The sequence below is a fragment of the Lagenorhynchus albirostris genome, chromosome 3, assembly GCF_949774975.1.
Source record: "Lagenorhynchus albirostris chromosome 3, mLagAlb1.1, whole genome shotgun sequence".
NCBI lineage: Eukaryota > Metazoa > Chordata > Mammalia > Artiodactyla > Delphinidae > Lagenorhynchus > Lagenorhynchus albirostris.
In genome coordinates, this window is record NC_083097.1 from 89,258,194 (window position 1) to 89,275,431 (window position 17,238).

General features: G+C 38.1%; 1 long non-coding RNA gene across 1 annotated transcript in view; it reads right to left on the bottom strand.

The window, feature by feature from the left end:
- Nucleotides 1–12,017: 12,017 nt before the first annotated feature.
- LOC132516983 (uncharacterized) overlaps nucleotides 12,018–17,238 on the bottom strand; it is a 151,646-nt gene continuing 146,425 nt past the window's right edge. Inside the window, exon 3 of the long non-coding RNA XR_009539548.1 lies at nucleotides 12,018–12,199. This is a non-coding gene — a long non-coding RNA (uncharacterized LOC132516983). The remainder of the gene's footprint in view (nucleotides 12,200–17,238) is intronic.

The window sequence follows — 17,238 nt, forward strand, 5'->3', positions numbered from 1 at the left end:
TTTTTTAAAATGCATATGGTTGTTTATTTTTCCTGAACACAATTAAGGAACTCCGAGTATCAATACAGTAATTCAGCCTGACTGACAATATAGTCTCATGTGATAATTTTCAAAGGAAACTGTGATAAAGCCAGAAGTAGTCCTGGGGAGATGAGCAAACCCATACCTAGCCTTGTCCTTGGCACTAGAGAGCTCAAAAATGTCATTTCTCCTCCCTCTTCTGTATTGTCTAGTTTACTCTGAAAAAATCATCGGCTAAATCCAGAATTCTCCATAAAACTATCCTGCTAGGAAAGTTGACCTGTTTTTCAAGCTAAAGGGTGGAGACTGGGCTCCCATATTGGCCTGCTGTTCGTTTGTATTTGCCCCATCTATACTCTTATTTTTTATTTTTATTTAAATTAATTACTTTATTTATTTTTGGCTGTGTTGGGTCTTTGTTTCTGTGCGAGGGCTTTCTCTAGTTGCGGCAAGCGGGGGCCATTCTTCATCGCGGTGCGCAGGCCTCTCACTGTCCCGGCCTCTCTTGTTGTGCAGCATAGGCTCCAGACGCGCAGGCTCAGTAGTTGTGGCTCACGGGCCTAGTTGCTCCGCGGCATGTGGGATCTTCCCAGACCAGGGCTCGAACCTGTGTCCCCTGAATTGGCAGGCAGATTCTCAACGACTGCGCCACCAGGGAAGCCCTATTTTTATTTTTTTAATAGTACTTCGGTTTTCCTTTTGGGAGCCATTCTTTCATAACTCTCAGCCTATCAGATTTAGGTGGTTGGTGCCAAGATGGACCCATGCCTGGCTAACCAGCAAATTCATACACAATGATTCTTACCTCAGTTTACTTGAAACTCATCTGCCGCTAGACTTATTGGTGATATTATAAATTTCATTTCTTAAAAGCCAAAAGGATTCTAGCTCTCTTATTTTAGAGCAAAGTCCTTTGCTTTCCACACAGGCAAATTCCATTTTGTGTGGCCACAGTGACACTAGGGTCATAGCATTTTTCATAGACAATGACACTCCCATACTTGCCCACTGTTTTGATTTTCTGAGCTCTGCTCAGTCTAAGACACTACTGACAATTTTTTTTGAATTTTATTTTATTTATTTTTTTCTACAGCAGGTTCTTATTAGTTATCTATTTTATACATATTAGTGTATACATGTCAATCCCAATCTCCCAATTCATCCCACCCCCCCCCCCACCACCACGTTCTCCCCTTGGTGTCCATACATTTGTTTTCTATATCTGCGTCTCTATTTCTGCCCTGCAAACCGGTTCATCTGTACCATTTTTCTAGGTTCCACATATATGCGTTAATATACGATATTCATTTTTCTCTTTCTGACTTACTTCACTCTATATGACAGTCTCTAGATCCATCCATGTCTCTACAAATGACCCAATTTCATTCCTTTTTATGACTGAGTAATATTCCATTGTATATATGTACCACAACTTCTTTATCCATTCGTCTGTCGATGGGCATTTAGTTTGCTTCCGAGACCTGGCTATTGTAAATAGTGCTGTAATGAACACTGGGGTGCATGTGCCTTTTTGAATTATGTTTTTCTCTGGGTATATGCCCAGTAGTGGGATTGCTGGGTCATATGGTAATTCTATTTTTAATTTATTAAGGAACCTCCATACTGTTCTCCATAGTGGCTGTAACAATTTACATTCCCACCAACAGTGCAAGAGGGTTCCCTTTTCTCCACACCCTCTCCAGCATTTGTTGTTTGTAGATTTTCTGATGACGCCCATTCTAAATGGTGTGAGGTGATACCTCATTATAGTTTTGATTTGCATTTCTCTAATACTTAGTGATGTTGAGCAGCTTTTCATGTGCTTCTTGGCCATCTGTATGTCTTCTTTGGAGAAATGTCTATTTAGGTCTTCTGCCCATTTTTTGATTGGGTTGTTTGTTTTTCTAAAATAGAGCTGCATGAGCTGTTTATATATTTTGGATATATATATATCTCCTTTGATTCCTTTGTCCTTTGTCCTTTGATTCATTTGCAAACATTTTCTCCCATTCTGAGGGTTGTCTTTTCATCTTGTTTGTACTTTCCGTTGCTTTGCAAAATCTTTTAAGTTTCATTAGGTCCCATTTGTTTATTTTTGTTTCTATTTCCATTACTCTGGGACATGGATCAAAAAAGATCCTGCTGTGATTTATGTCAAAGAGTGTTCTTCCTATGTTTTCCTCTATGAGTTTTATAGTGTCTGGTCTTACATTTAGGTCTCTAATCCATTTTGAGTTTATTTTTGTGTATGGTGTTAGGGAGCTCTAATTTCATTCTTTTACATGTAGCTGTCCAGTTTTCCCAGCACCACTTATTGAAGAGACTGTCTTTTCTCCATTGTATATCCTTGCCTCCTTTGTCATAGACTAGTTGACCATAAGTGCGTGGGTTTATCTCTGGGCTTTCTATCCTAAGAGCGTGGGTTTATCTCTGGGCTTTCTATCCTGTTCCATTGATCTATATTTCTGTTTTTGTGCCAGTACCATATTGTCTTGATTACTGTAGCTTTGTAGTATCGTCTGAAGTCAGGGAGTTTGATTCCTTCAGCTCCGTTTTTATCCCTCAAGACTGCTTTGGCTATTCGGGGGCTTTTGTGTCTCCATACAAATTTTAAGATTTTTTGTTCTACTTCTGTAAAAAATGCCACTGGTAATTCAATAGGGATTACATTGAATCTGTAGATTGCTTTTGGTAGTACAGTCATTTTCACAATACTGATTCTTCCAATCCAAGAACATGGTATATCTCTCCATCTGTTTGTGTCATCTTTGATTTCTTTCATCAGTGTCTTATAGTTTTCTGAGTACAGGTCTTTTACCTCCTTAGGTAAGTTTATTCATAGGTATTTTATTCTTTTTGTTGCAATGGTGAATGGGACTGTTTCCTTAATTTCTTTTTCTGATCTTTCATTTTTAGTGTATAGGAATGCAAGAGATTTCTGTGCATTAGTTCTGTATCCTGCAACTTCACCAAATTCATTGATTAGCTCTAGTAGTTTTCTGGTGGCATCTTTAGGATTCTCTATGTATAGTATCATGTCATCTGCAAACAGTGACGGTTTTACTTCTTCTTTTCCAATTTGTATTCCTTTTATTTCTTTTTCTTTGATTGCCGTGGCTAGGACTTCCAAAACTATATTGAATAATAGTGGTGAGAGTGGACATCCTTGTCTTGTTCCTGATCTTAGAGGAAATGCTTTCAGTTTTTCACCATTGAGAATGATGTTTGCTGAGGGTTTGTCATATATGGCCTTATGTTGAAGTAGGTTGCCTCTATGCCCAGTTTCTTGAGAGTGTTTATAATAAATGGGTGTTGAATTTTGTCAAAAGCTTTTTCTGCATCTATTGAGATGATCATATGGTTTTTATTCTTCAGTTTGTTAATATGGTGTTTCACATTGATTGATCTTCATATACTGAAGAATCCTTGCATCCCTGGGGTAAATCCCACTTGATCATGGTGTATGATCCTTTTAAAGTGTTGTTGGATTCTGTTTGCTAGTATTTTGTTGAGGATTTTTGCATGTATATTCATCAGTGATACTGGTCTGTAATTTTCTCTTTTTGTAATATCGCTGTCTGGTTTTGGTATCAGGGTGATGGTGGCCTCATAGAATGAGTTTGGGAGTGTTCCTTCCTCTGCAATTTTTTGGAAGAGTTTGAGAAGGATGGGTGTTAGCTCTTGTCTAGAGGTTTGATAGAATTCACCTGTGAAGCCATCTGGTCCTGGGCTTTTGTTAGCTGGAAGATTTTTAATCACAGTTTCAATTTCATTACTTGTGATTGGTCTGTTCATAATTTCTATTTCTTCCTGGTTCACTCTTACAAGGTTATACCTTTCTAAGAATTTGTCCATTTCTTCCAGGTTGTCCATTTTATTGGCAAAGAGTTGCTTGTAGTAGTCTCTGAGGATGCTTTGTATTTCTGTGGTATCTGTCGTAACTTCTCCTTTTTCATTTCTAATTTTATTGATTTGAGTCCTCTCCCTCTTTTTCTTTTTTTTTTTTTTTTTTTTTTTTTTTTGCGGTACGTAGGCCTCTCACTGTTGTGGCCTCTCCCGTTGCGGAGCACAGGCTCCGGACGCGCAGGCTCAGCGGCCATGGCTCACGGGCGCAGCCGCTCCGTGGCATGTGGGATCCTCCCAGACCGGGGCACGAACCCGCGTCCCCTGCATCAGCAGGCGGACTCTCAACCACTGCGCCACCAGGGAAGCCCTCCCTCTTTTTCTTGATGAGTCTGGCTAAAGGTTTATCAATTTTATCTTCTCAAAGAAGCAGCTTTTTGTTTTATTGATCTTTGCTATTGTTTTCTTTGTGTCTATTTATTTCTGCTCTGATCTTTGTGATTTCTTTCCTTCTACTAACTTTGGGTTTTGTTTGTTTTTCTCTCTCTAGTTCCTTTAGGTGTAGACTGTTTATTTGAGATCTTTCTTGTTGCTTGAGGTAGGCTTTTATTGCTATAAACTTCCCTCTTAGAACTGTTTTTACTGCATCCTATAGGTTTTGAATCGTTGTGTTTTCATTGTAATTTGTCTCTAGGTATTTTTTGATTTACTCTTTGATTTCTTCAGTGATCTCTTGGTTATTTAGTAACGTATTATTTAGCATCCATGTGTTTTTGTTTTTTTACTTTTTTTCCCCCTGTAATTGATTTCTAATCTCATAGCGTTGTGGTCAGAAAAGATGCTTGATATGATTTCAATTTTCTTAAATTTTCTGAGGCTTGATTTGTGACCCAAGATGTGATCTATCCTGGAGAATGTTCTGTGCACACTTGAGAAGAAAGTGTAATCTGCTGTTTGTGGATGGAATGTTCTATAAATACCAGTTAAATCTATCTGGTCTATTGTGTCATTTAAAGCTTGTGTTTCCTTATTAATTTTCTGTTTGGATGATCTGTCCATTGGTGTAAGTAAGGTGTTAAAATCTCCCACTATTATTCTGTTACTATCAGTTTCCTCTTTTATAGCTGTTAGCAGTTGCCTTATGTATTGAGGTGCTCCTATGTTGGGTGCATATGTTTATAATTGTTATATCTTCTTGGATTGATCTCTTGATCATTATGTAGTGTCCTTCCAAGTCTCTTGTAACATTCTTTTAGTCTATTTTATCTGATATGAGTATTGCTACTCCAGCTTTCTTTTGAATTCCATTTGCATGGAATATCTTTTTCCATCCCCTCACTTTCAGTCGTATGTGTACCTAGGTCTGAAGTGGGTCTCTTGTAGACAACATATATATGGGTCTTGTTTTTGTATCCATTCAGTGAGCCTGTGTCTTTTGGTTGGAGCAGTAAGACACTATTGATTTTGAAGGTCAAAAAGGCTAATTCTTAGAAAAGAATACCAAGAAATATGCAGTTAGGGCAGAGATAATAGTTAGTGAATGGAATGTAGCAACAACCTACAATGAGCTTTTCCTAGGAGAAAGAAGAAAAGAAAGCTTATTCACATATACAAGTCCACAACAGTGCAGTGAAATAGAAATCAGTGGTTGTTGTCATTGTGTACACCATAATCACTGAAGGAGAAAAAGAACACTGAGCGGCAGACAAATCTCTTTCTAGAGCTTTTGACTTTCTTAAGAGAGGTAGTATAGCATGATGGTTAAGGTCATAGACTTTGGGATCAAATTGCCTGGTTCCAAATCCCACCTTGGTCATTAACTAGTTGTGTCCTCTTGAGAAAGTTAATTAACTCCTCTGTGCCTTACTTTGTTCATCTATAAAGTGGAGATTAAAGCTATCACACAAGTTTTTGCTTTTCTGTTTTTTGTTTTAAGGAATTAGTATATGCAAAATGCTTACAGCAGTGCCAGGCCTATAGAAAATGTTATTTTTATTCTTGTCAGGTAGCACTGCGTCACCTTGTTATTATTTGCTCTTTATATTCACAAATTTCAGGATCACTCCACAACTCTTAGATCTATATCTCTACCTCACCTAATCTCAGATCCTTTTCTCATCTACCATATTTCTGACAGTGGTGCCTCTATTCTCAAGTCTAAACCCCGAACTTCCGGATCATCTCAAGCATTCCTCCCCATGTGATGGATCAAAGAGGAGTAACCCTCTCAGATTCTAGCCAAGGCCAAAACAGACACATGTCCCATCCCAACCAGCAGTGTGAGTTTGGGAATATCCCTGTGATTCTCTTGTCTGTAAAATGGGTAAAATTGCTCCTGTTGAGTCTATGCAGGGCTGATGCTGGAGTCCGCTCCAAGCCTTACAGGCAGTCCTCATGTTCTAGGGCCTCAGAAGTCAGTCTGAGTTAGTGGGTCGCTAAACTGTGAGCTCCCAGAGGTGAGTGAGGGCACACCTTCCTGTTCGCTGTATCCCCAAGCCCCACCATGGGGTTGATACTGGAATACATACTTGTTAAGTAAATGAATAAATGGCTTAGAGATAAGAGCAGCTTCAACTCTAGGGATAACAATTGCCTAATTGCCTCAAGGCTAGTCACTCACAGGGATTACCCCCAATAACCACTTTTTCAGTGGGCAAAAAATTAGGCCATATTGTTTTTTTTAATGTAATTTTTATTTTATATTGGAGTATAGTTGATTTACAATGTTGTGTTAGTTTCAGGTGTACAACAAAGTGATTCAGCTATATATATATGTATATCCATTCTTTTTCAAATACTCTTCCCATATAGGTTATTACAGAATATTGAGTAGAGTTCCCTGTGCCATATAGAAGGTCCTTGTTGTTTATCTAATTTATATACAGTAGTGTGTATACGTTAATCCCAAACTCCTAATTTATTATATTGGTTTATGGGTCTCTAAAATTGTTTATCCTAGTTACTAGATTGTCCCAAGTGAAAGCTACATTTTATATGTTTATGATAATGCTTTCTTTTTAGTTTTAGTCTGGCAGGTTTTTTATTTCATGAATTAGTGCTGCACAAAGGCATATGCTTTATTATTTATTTCTTTTCATAGAAGTTCATTTAAAAAAGTTAAAAAATAAAATTGCTTGAACATGGTTCAGGTAATGAAATCTTTTGGGGGCCATCCTATGAGTACTTTTATAATAGCTCTTTTCTTATGCAGTCACATTGAGAAAAACATATTGTCTGTATGTGTCACATTTTCTTTGTTTTTAATTTGTTGGTAAATTTAGAACAACCTTTGGCAATGCTAGCCATAGGTTATATTTATAAAGCTAGATTGAGGCTTCATTAATCACTGTGTCATGAATTTACATTAGGCTTAGGAAATCTTACAAATATTTATAACATTTAGTTTTTCAATAACTTGCTAGAAGGAAGATCTTGAATAATTTGTTAGTTAAGACATCAGTGAAAACAGATTCAGTTAATTTATTAAGGAAATAGTTGCTACAATCTCTCAGAGGAAAACCTCTTTCCTGTTATATTTATTGAGTTCTATCCCTAGTATGTGAATCTGAGAACTAGGCTACTTAAGACTGGAATTAGAAAAGATTATGGCAACAAACTGAACATTTAGATGGGCATTCATTATTTTTAGCATTAAGTTCTAATGGCAGATATTTGTTAACTGTGCTCAATTTCTTAAAAGTAAATCCAGTTTTATTCAAGGCAGGAGTTGATGCAACTGGAGGGTAGATTTTCTTGGTAAGTCACAGAGGGGCTATAAGAGGTGCTGGAGTGTGCCTGCTATTATTCCCTGAGGAATTTTGTCTTTAAAGGATATAATAGCACGACAGAAGTCATCTCATATGTAGTACCTTGCCATAAACTAAGTTGGCCTTGGGACAAAAAATTTTTTTGAAGAACTTTTCTTTAAAAAGGCCTCTGGATTATCAAATCGTTAACAAAAGTCACTCCTTTCATAAGTCTCAGGGCATCTCAAATTCAGTTTGGTTTCATGAAATCCAGAGAAGGGCTCTGTTTACTGTAAATTTGTGCCTAAGCACAATGCCATAAACCGGGCAAGAAACTGCAAAGTTCTCTCATGGGGTTCACTGTGATAGTGAACACCATAAATACAACTAAGCTGGGTGCTCCATTCATTCACTGAACAAATATTAAATGCAAACTCAGAGTTTCCTGCCTCTGCAAAATATGGACAAAAAGGCAGGAACCAGAATAGCTGATGTTACATAGCCCCAGTTTGATTTGCTACTGGTTGTATAATTAAAGTACAATGTATGCAAAACATAGTAGGATATAAAGCTACAGTAATCAAGAGAGTATGGTACTGGCACAAAAACAGTAATATAGATCAATGGAACAGGATAGAAAGCCCAGAGATAAACCCACGCACATATGGTCAACTAGTCTATGACAAAGGAGGCAAGGATATACAATGGAGAAAAGACAGTCTCTTCAATAAGTGGTGCTGGGAAAACTGGACAGCTACATGTAAAAGAATGAAATTAGAACACTCCCTAACACCATGCACAAACATAAACTCAAAGTGGATTAAAGACCTAAATGTAAGACCAGACACTATAAAACTCTTAGAGGAAAACATAGGAAGAACACTCTTTGACATAAATCACAGCAAGATCTTTTTTGATCCATGTCCCAGAGTAATGGAAATAAAAACAAAAATAAACAAATGGAACCTAATGAAATTTAAAAGCTTTGCACAGCAAAGGAAACCATAAACAAGATGAAAAGACAACCCTCAGAATGGGAGAAAATATTTGCAAACGAAGCAACGGACAAGGGATTAATCTCCAAAATATACAAACAGTTCCTGCAGCTCAATATCAAAAAAAACAAACAACCCATTCAAAAAATAGTTGGAAGACCTAAACAGACATTTCTCCAAAGAAGACATACAGATGGCCAAGAAGCACATGAAAGGCTGCTCAACATCACTAATTATCAGAGAAATGCAAATCAAAACCACAATGAGGTATCACCTCACACCAGTCAGAATGGGCAGCATTACAAAAATCCAGAAACAATAAATACTGGAGAGGGTGTGGAGAAAAGGGAACCCTCTTGCACTGTTGGTGGGAATGTAAATTGATACAACCACTATGGAGAACAGTATGGAAGTTCCTTAAAAAAACTAAAAATAGAATTACCATATGACCCAGCAATCCCACTACTGGGCACATACCCTGAGAAAACCATAATTCAAAAAGACACATGCACCCCAATGTTCATTGTGGCGCTATTTACAATAGTCAGGTCATGGAAGCAACCTAAATGTCCATTGACAGATGAATGGATAAAGAAGATGTGGTACATATATACAGCGGAATATTACTCAGCCATAAAAAGGAATGAAATTGGGTTATTTGTAGAGATGTGGATAGACCTAGAGACTGTCACACAGAGTGAAGTAAGTCAGAAAGAGAAAAACAAATATAGTATATTAACACATGTATGTGGAATCTAGAAAAATGGTACAGATGAACCGGTTTGCAAGGCAGAAATAGAGACACAGATGTAGAGAACAAACATATGGACACCAAGGGTGGGGAAGGGGGGGATGAATTGGGAGATTGGGATTGACATATATACACTAATATGTACAAAATAGATAACTAATAAGAACCTGCTGTAAAGCACAGGGAGCTCTACTCAATGCTCTGTGGTGACCTAAATGGGAAGGAAAAGCAAGAAAGAGGGGATAGAGCTTCCCTGGTAGTGCAGTGGTTAAGAATCTGCCTGCCAGTGCAGGGGACATGGGTCTAAACCCTGGTCTGGGAAGATCCCACATGCCGCGGAGCAACTAAGCCCGTGTGCCGCAAACACTGAGCCTGCGCTCTAGAGCCCGCAAGCCACAACTACTGAGTCTGCGAGCCACAACTACTGAGCCTGCACACCACAGCTACTGAAGGCCATGTGCCTAGAGCCCGTGCTCTGCAACAAGAGAAGCCACCACAATGAGAAGCCCGTGCACCACAAGGAAGAGTAGCTCCTACTCACCACAACTAGAGAAAGCCCGCGCACAGCAACGAAGACCCAAAGCAGCCAAAAATAAATAAATAAATTTATTTTTAAAAAACAAAAAAAAAGCAAAAAGAGGGGATATATGTATACATATGGCTGAGTCACTTCACTGTACAGCAGAAACTAACACAACATTATAAAGCAGCTATACCCCAATTTAAAAAAACAGAATAGGAGTTATTCATTCATCTGACACTTATTTCGCTCTTAACCATAAGAAAAAGCATTGAAGTAAGGGCATGAGAGCAAGAATAAGACCCAGTGCCTACCCTCAAGGGTATATAGCAATTACTTGGTGTAGAGAAATCATGTAAAAATGAACGAACACTGTTAATCCAAAAACCTGAAGCACCAAATCAATACATCCCCACTTCAACCCTTCTGTTACATATGGTCCAAGTGGTCAAAGCTACTGCAGGTGTGGGTAGTGCTTCCAATTACATATTGGGGCCCTCAAGTTCAGTATAGTTTATCAGGTTTCCCTCCACAGTATGGCGGCCCTGCTGATGTCTACCTGGTCTTCCCAAGAAGAGCTCAACTGCATTTATAAAAAATAGCCTTCTGTCTCCAAGAAGCCGGTTCAGTTGGTCTTTGTGGCAGAAATCCTAGCTGTGGCCTCTCGCTTTGGCCACACTCCTAAACACTGGCTTCTTGACTCCTATGCACTCAGCCACAGCTTATGAGCCATATCACCTTGCTTCTTGCTTTCTTTCTGGTCCTGGCTAACCCTGGCAAAGAGTCAACACTGTGTTCTTTATCATTGTACCAGGGTCCACAGCATGTCTGCCTTTAGCTCAGCTCCCTCAGCTGTCCTGATGCAGCATTTGGTAAGGTGGGATAGGAAGGGCTTTGTTTGGGGCTCAGATAAGAGTTCTGACCCACCTTTGCTGTTTACAGAAGCTGTGAGATCTTGGACAAAACAGTTAATCCTCCCAGACTCTAAGACTACTACTTCAAAGCAGATAGTAATTTTTAACTTCCTCTGATTGTTACGAGGATTAAATGAGCTAATGTAGGTAAAATGCTCAGCACGTAATTGTGCTAAACACACAAGAGTTAGCACTTTCTTCTCTTTTAGACTCTCACTTTAATTAGCCAATCTCCACACTTGTGCACCTGACAGTTTACCAGTTTAGCTCTTGAATATTCATTTACTACATTTGTCAGCCAAGCTTCCCCAGACCCTCCATGGAGAGCCCCAGGTCCCTTTCCCACTGCCTGTCAGGGAAGAGGGCAATTTCCATTACCAATGGACAACGCAATGCCCGTGAAATTAGTGGTTCCCACAGACAACTCACACATCACTTTTTGGGCACAATTAAGATCGGTTCAAATAAAGGGATGTTGAGTATAGGAATGAAAGGCTTAGCTTAGGCCAAGCCCTGCAATTCCTCAAGAGCCTGCTGGAAAAGGTCAAGCAGAGAGAAGAGGTTGGCTTTATTTCCTTTGGGTCCATATCCTATTCCTCACATCCAGAAGCAAGCATGACATTGTGTTTGAAGGCTGTCAGGGATTCTAGGGCCAGACTGCCTGGGTTCAAATCTTGATTCTGCCATTTACCAGCTGATGACCTGGAGTGAGTTATTTAACTTCACACCTGAGTTTCCTCATCTATAAAGCAAGGATGGTGTCTACCTAATAGGGCTGTTTCAAGAGTCACTGAGATCAGTTCTGTGAGCTGCTTAGAACAATGCCTGGGACACAGTAAACACTATGTGTTTTTAAAACAGAACACATTTAAAATGCTAGGTACTGAAACTGTCCTCAAATCTTGAAGAATGCATTCATGCACTAGTTCTTTCCTTTTGCCTCAATTGCACCCAGGAAAGCTCTTCTGATGCCACCCACAAAAATTCTGCAGGCTGCCGCTCTTGCCATGTCTGCTCAAAACTGCACTGATCTAGAAATACAAGCTCAGTATGTGCCTCCCATGTCTCCATCAGTACATGAAGGATATGGGCTTCATGACGTTAGACTGAGTGATCTTCCTCGAATGGATTGCTCAAGACATCTACCTGATTAAAGAAACAGTGCTATAGGTCTTTGTATATATATAAAAAAAAAATCTTTAAAATTAGAATGCTACTTACGGGCTTCCCTGGTGGCGCAGTGGTTGAGAGTCCGCCTGCCGATGCAGGAGACGTGGGTTCGTGCCCCGGTCCGGGAAGATCCCACATGCCGCAGAAAGGCTGGTCCTGTGATCCATGGCCACTGAGCCTGCGCGTCTGGAGCCTGTGCTCCGCAACGGGAGAGGCCACAACAGTGAGAGGCCTGCGTACTACAAAAAAAAAAAAAAAAAGAATGCTACTTACCCTTGGGGCAAATTGGATGACTTTTAATGATAAAGTTTACACATGCTTAGACCTGTGATTGTTTTCTCCATCCCCCTCTGAAGAATGTATTCTGTTACACTTGCATCCCTCAAAGCCCTCTGCTCAGATCCCTTCTGCCATGCTGCCTTCCTTGATCTCTGAAACAGGTGAGCCTTCTCCTGTTTAGTTTACCTTCTTTCTTAAGTTCCTTTCACTCAATATACTAACGGAGTGCTCTCCAGGTGCCAGGCACTCAGTCAGGTACTGAGCGACAGCAATAAACAAGACACACGAGGGCTAGCTTGTCCTGGAGCTTTCAATTTTGAGAATAAGAATTGTGTTTTCTTTGTTTTGTAGCTCTGTCTAAACAGCTGGTAAAATGGTTTTCACTTAAACGGACATTTGGTAAACTTGTTAGGCTCAAGGAGCAGTTAACACAGAGTCAGGAGAACAGGACGCTGTTAATATATAAAAAGGCTGTGTTTTCTTGGATAAGCGACTTACATGTTTGGAGTTTCTGATTCTTAACTGTGATGTTAGGTTTGGCCTATGTTGTCTTCAAAGACCCCTGCCTCCTCCAAACATCACTAAATTGTGTTTGTGAAATTTTAAGATAATTGCAGGAAGATACATTAATGTTAGCTGCCTTTTAAGTGAGCGGTGGGAATTTAAAAATAAGATAAATTACTAAAACATCTCTGAAAGAAACATGAACGTTTCTAGGATCAGTTTTATAGGTTGCTTTTTTAGGTATTATAACTTCAGTATTTAGATTTTTTGTTTCAAACTAGAAATATAATAACAAAAAAAGAGTTAAGGCAACAGCAGGTAAAGGATAGGTTAACATTGTGTCTTTTAAAACTGCTGATAGGAAATTTTAGTTTCAACATAAATATTTGGTGATAAAGTCTCTTTTCTTCTTGAATGAGGTAAATCTATACTCATCCAAAAGCAACTACACAGGGGGTGAAAGTATCCACAAAACTTAGCTCAAGTATGAGTCTGAAGTAATGACTTCCATGGCCAATTAGGCTTATGAATCCAGGTTCCCTGAAAATTGTATGTACTTGTATTTACAGTTTGATCTGTATATATTAAATGACTGATGATCAAGAGAAAAGAATATGTTGTACAATCCATATTTCTATGATTTTTAAAACAGCAGCCTAAATACCACCATAGTAAATTTTATTGAATGCAAAATGTCAAGGAAAATATAAGTCCAATACTTCCTTATATCAAAAATTACAGCTGGGTTATACTCATATAGACCTTTAAGATCCTAAAAGACAATTCATTAAAAATCTGCCATTTTGCAGAAGCTGAGAGAAAATAAGTGACCTTCCCAAGGTCACTCCAGAGCCAGAATTCTAAACTTCTCCTTTGGTCAATTAATCCCAAAGATTTTGTACTCTGTGTGTGGAGCAAATGGACACAGATCATATCTGTTACCGATCCTTTAAAGATACTCAGTTTAGAAAGCTCAGAATATCCATACTTTACGAATCTTTGTTTTAGCCATTTATCTTAGTCAAGCTGCTTATTATTAAGTTAAACCTTTCATTTCTTCTTATAACCTAAATATTTCCTTTAATTTTAAGAGTCCCCCCTTTCTCCTTCTTCTATTTCTGTATTTTGTATAAAGCTTACCTTCACTCACTTGTCTCATAATCTCACTAGACTCGGTCCAGCTGTTGGTGCAGCCCTTGACAAGCTCTATAGCATCTCCATTTGGGATTCTTAGAAGGAGTTTACTTTTGATTTTGAAAGCTGGCACATATGCACTTATATCTGGTATTTCTTATTTCACTTATTTTTGAGCTGCTATCAAAGATTTAATGTTGACTGTGTAAACTTTATCTTTCTCATCTGACACTTTGAAGACAAATTCCTTCATCCTGGATCATCCCAGGGAACCACACTATCAAGTCCTGGATGAAATGCTAGATATTACGTGACAGGTGTGTTTGCCAGTGGTAACCCTTTTGAGGGCATAAGGTTGTGGGGAGATAAACACATAAAATGACTGCAGGAGGGGGCTTCCCTGGTGGCGCAGTAGTGGAGAGTCCACCTGCCAATTCAGGGGACACAGGTTCGTGCCCCGGTCCGCGAAGATGCCACATGCTGTGGAGCAGCTGGGCCCGTAAGCCATGGCCGCTGAGCCTGCACGTCCGGAGCCTGTGCTCCGCAACGGGAGAGGCCACAACAGTGACGGGCCTGCGTACCGCAAAATAAAGAAAAAAAAAACTGACAGCAGGAGAAAGTAATTAAATTTTTGATGCTACTTAGGCAAAGAAAGTTGTTACATTAAGCTTGTGCGGGTGGTTAACTATCAGCTTCTCTCATTCTAAGTTGGTAAAACATTCTCCTAGAAACACTGGAGAATCACTCTTCTTCACCTCTGCTTCCATAGGGAAATGAAGTCATTTCCCACATCCATATGAACCTATACGTTTATAATGTCTTAGCTCCCAAAATACGCTAATTGCTAGAAAGGAAAGTTAATCTCTGAGACTGAGTTAATACTATGCTTCTAGAACAGTCAATGTGAAAAATTGATGGGGAGGAATTCTGCTTTAGACTATGTCAAACTAGCTTATATTAGACCAAACCTCTCACTGACTAAAATTGTGAAAGCTTCATAAAAAAATGCTTGAAGCCATCCAAGAGCTTCCAAGAAGTTTCTCTCTGTGCTTGAGGTGCTATAATGCTGAAGAGAAGGGTAGAACAGAGAGAACCTGACATCTGGCTGAACATTTCTCCTGAGCCATTTGCTGATCTGTAAACAATGGATGAAGTGAAGAAAAACTAAGCAGAGTTTTTGGCAGGCTCACAAGGCTGATGAGACAAAAATTTGGGTTTAGGGCCCACCAGAGAGGAGGGCTGATAAAAACTGTACACTTTCAATGAGCTCCCATGAAGCCTTAAACTTCAGGGCAAACAGGGAACATACCTGCCTTCACAAAAACTGAAACCAAGATGTGAGTCATCTCAATCCCCAATTAGATTAAAATGATCTGCCTCTAACCTAATTGCCTAACAGAAGCTAAAGTATCTTCTCTCTAGGAGGAAGATGACATCATTTAGAGCGTCAAATTATCTCTACAATCTTTCAGAAACAAGGTCTGGGATTTAATTTTAAAGTTACCAGGAGAAAAATAGAAGACAGTCCTTGTGAGCTTAGGTTAGGCACAAATTTCTTAACTATGATGTCAAAAGCTCAATCCATCAAAGAACAAATTGGTACATTGAACGTTCTCAAAATTAAGACCTCTTACTCTTTGAAAGACACTTTCAGGAGAATAAAAAGTGAAGTTATAGAATGAGGGAAAATATTTGTAAATCACATTTCTGATAAAGGACTTGAAACCAGAGTATGTAAAGATGTCTCAAAGCTCAATAATAAAAAACCAAATTATTCAATTAAAAAATGGGCAAAAGATTTGAAAGGAGACTTCACCTAAAACAAATACAGATGACAACTGAGCGTATGAAAAATGCTCAACATCCTTAGTCATTAGGGAAATGTAAGTTAAAATCACAATGAGATACTACACGCTCTAATTATAATGGCAAAAAAAAAAAAATAAGAGACAAAACCAAATACTTGCAAGGAAGTACTTAAAGCCACTGGTATTCATACATTGCCAGTGGGAATGGAAAATGGTACAGCTAATTGGGGAAATAAAAGGTTTTCTATTTCTTATAAGATTAATATAAGACCTAGCAATACACTTAATACACTTAATATAAGACTAGCAATCCTACTCCCATTTATTTTCCGAAGTTAAATAAAAATTTATGTTCACACAAAACCTGTATATGAATGTTTACAGTGGTTTTATTTGTAATCACCCCAAACTAGAAACAATCATAGAGGGAGATTTTAATCACGTCTCTCAGTAATAGATTGAAGAAACATACAAAAGGTAGCTAGAATATAGATAATTTAACAATATGAGTTAAAAAATGGAACTTACTGGTATATCTAGGAAACTCTACTCAAAACTTCAGAATATAAATTATATTCTAGTGCTTTTGAATTATTTACAAACTGAGCTATGCTAGACCATAAAACATGTCTCTACAAATTTCAAAGAACATAATAGTGGGCATATTCTCTGACCACAGTGAAATGAAGGTAAAAATCTATCTAAAAAATAGGAAATCACCAAATGCCCAGAAATTTAAAGTATATTTATATAAAATACATTTGTTAGAGAGATCACAATAAAAATTAGAAAATATTTTGGAGTGAAGTATATAAAATAGAACATATCAAATCTTGTAGAATGCAGCTAAAACTTATGTTAAAAGGTAAATTTATAGCTTTTAGTGCATGTATTTCAAAGAAGGAAAGACTGAAAATCAATGATCTAGGTATTTGCCTCAAAAGGTAAAGAAAAAGAAAACACCAGTAGAGCCCCCAAAAGCAGAAGGAAGGAATAATATATAAAAGTGCAAAAAAAAATAATGAAATAGCAATAAATCCAATAATAAGAATAAACAAATGTAAAAGTTAGTCCTTTGAAAAGGTTAATAAGAAAGATAAACCCCTGGCAAGAATGAGAGAGAGAGAGAGAGAGAGAGAGAGAGAGAAAGAGAATTCCTAATACCACTTGTAGAAATGGTGACATCACTATAGATTCTTCATTTGTTACAAACACATAGCTGAATAGTATTAACTTTTTGCCAACAAATTGAAAAGTCAAATAAAATGGGCAAGGTGATTGAAAAACACAACTTTTCAAAAAATGATGTAAGAAGAAATAATATATGAATATTCCTATATCTAATTTAAGTAATCAAATTTCTATTTAAAAGCCATCCTACAAAAAAACTTCAGGCCCAGATGGCGCCACTAATGAATTCTTCTAAACATTAAAGGACAAAATAGTATTAATCTTATACAAACACTTCCAGAGAACAGAAAACAACAGTCAGCTTATTTTTTGAGGCCAGCATAATTTTGAGTGCAAAATCCTATAACAATATTACAAAAAAG